Consider the following 2605-nt stretch of genomic DNA (forward strand, 5'->3'; position numbering starts at 1 on the left):
ACATTTCAGCGGCAGCAGAGCAGGAAGTAGGAGATGCTGCTCGGATGCTGCTCTATCTGTTTGATGGGCACCCACCAATTCGGAAATGAGATGTTTGGCTGACAGGATATGATGTAGAAGAATAATGCATGACAGGCAGATTTATGTGTGTGAGTATGTCTGTGTGTATGTGTGTATGTGTGTGTGTGTGTGTCTCTGTCTTTGTGTGTATGTGTGTGTGTCTCTGTACTAGTGTGTGTTTGACTGTGTGTGTCTGTCTTTGTGTGCGTTTGACTGTGTGTGTCTCTGTTTATGTATGTGTGTCTCTGTGCCTCTGTGTGTGACTGTGTGTGACTCTGTGTGACTCTGTGTGACTCTGTGTGTGTGAGTGTGTGTCTCTCTGTCTCTGTCTGTCTGTGTGTCTCTGTGTCTTATGTTACCCCAACACCAACATGTGCCCCATCAGGACTGTGATTAATATTGCGTGTGTTTCATGTTACCCCAACACTACCATGTGCCCCAACAGTCCTGTGTGTGTGAGCGTGTGAGGTTGTGTGTGGGTGGTTGTGTGTTTTATTGTTACCCCAACATCGCCTGCTTGTGTGTACATGGGGGGCGTGTGTGTGTACCACATGAGTGTTTACACACACAGACACACACAGACAGAAAGAGAGAAGAGAGAGAAGAGACAGAGAGGGAAGAAATCGAGCTGGTGCCACAAGCGTTGATGTAGCCTGAGGAGTACTCCACCATGGGACTCCACCAAGGACGTCTGTCTGTCTGTCTGTCTGTCTGTCTCTGTCTGTCTGTCTGTCTGTCTCTGTCTGTCTGTCTCTGTCTGTCTTTTTCTTTCTTCCTTTATTTCTTTCTTTCTTCCTTTATTTCTTTCTTTCTTCCTTTATTTATTTATTTATTTCTGTCTGTCCGTCTGTCTGTCTGTATGTCTTTTTCTTTCTTCTTTTCTTTCTTCCTTTCTTTCTTTATCTCTGTCTGTCTGTCTGTCTGTCTGTCTGTCTGTGTCTGTCTCTGTGTCTGTCTGTCCGTGTCTGTCTGTCTGTGTGTCTGCCTCTGTGTCTGTCTGTCTGTGTCTGCCTCTGTGTCTGTCTCTGTCTGTCTGTGTGTCTGTCTCTGTGTCTCTCCTTTTGTCTGTCTCTGTTTGTCTGTCCGTGTGTCTGTCTGTCTGTGTGTGTGTGTGTGTGACTGAAATGGGTGGGTGGGTGTGTCTGTGTGTCTGTCTTTGTATGTGTTTGAGTGTGTTACAAGTTCCATACAAGTGCGGGGTTGTCCATAAAAGCTGGCGTGCCCATGGACGGTAAATCGTTTGAAGTGCAGTTACATGGTGGACCATCATTGTCCTCCCTCGTCCACTTGAGCATATGAAGCGCCATAGAGCAACGTGCCGGGTCTCCCAGACTTCCGAGGGGAACCTGGCTAGTGCCAGGGGTGGGGCCTCAGTCAAATCGTGTGCACGTTGAACCCTTGAAACGCGAGGTCATGTTCGTACTTAGCCCGTGTACTAGTGTACACCGGGCATTTCACAAAAGGCATGCATTTTGCCTTGAACCGCCCTGCAGTCACAAAGCCTGCAGGTGCGTGCTGTGTGCTCACAGCTGTTAGGTTGGTCATGACGTTGATCAATCTCTAACTCCCAACAGCCTGTTACCCGGAAGCGTTGAGTTGACAGTCCTCGCCGAGGCAAGCACTAGTCTGCATAGACGCGTATACAAAAACAATCTATATGGCGGCAGCGGAGACTTGAACTCCGAACACCTAGTATTCGTGATACTTCAGTGTCTGGCCAGTGCACCCCGCCCGGGTAGCTTATATCTCGGCCTACCTGCCGGACATTACCTACCATGGTCCTGCCGTACTAGGATAATGTCGGTGGGGCCCCGGGGCCCCAGCCCATTAGGTTTGCTACGAACAACCGCCATGTTCGAGACATGTGACGAAACTCGTAACATGTACGAAACTCGGGTCGAATCATTAACGAAATAACAGTTATTGTCAAGAGTAATCGTTGAAGTATTCTAAGGGTTTGCTGCGAACAACCGCCATGTTCGAGACATGTGACGAAACTCATAACATGTACAAAACTCGAGTCGAATCGTTAACGAATTAACAGTTATTGTCAAGAGTAATCGTTGAAATATTCTAAGGGTTTGCTGCAAACAACCGCCATGTTCGAGACATGTGACGAAACTCATAACATGTACAAAACTCGAGTCGAATCATTAACGAATTAACAGTTATTGTCAAGAGTAATCGTTGAAATATTCTATGGGAAATGTAGCTTGCTACAATGTGTGTGTGTACATGTATGTGTGAGACTGTGTGTGTGTGACTGTGTGCGTGTATGTGTGTGAGACTGTGTGTGTGTGAGACTGTGTGTGTGTGAGACTGTGTGTGTGTATGTGTGTGAGACTCTGTGTGTGTGTATGTATGTGTGTGTGTGTCTCTCTCTCTGTGTGCTTGTGTGCGTGTATGTGTGTGTCTCTGTGTGTATGTGTGTGTGTCTCTCTCTCTGTGTGTGTGTGTGTGTCTATGTGTGTGTGTGTCTCTCTCTGTGTGTGTGTGTGTGTGTGTGTCTCTCTCTCTCTGTCTGTGTGTGTGCATGTTTTCATGT

The sequence above is a fragment of the Volvox carteri genome, assembly GCF_000143455.1.
Source record: "Volvox carteri f. nagariensis unplaced genomic scaffold VOLCAscaffold_28, whole genome shotgun sequence".
Lineage (NCBI taxonomy): Eukaryota > Viridiplantae > Chlorophyta > Chlorophyceae > Chlamydomonadales > Volvocaceae > Volvox > Volvox carteri.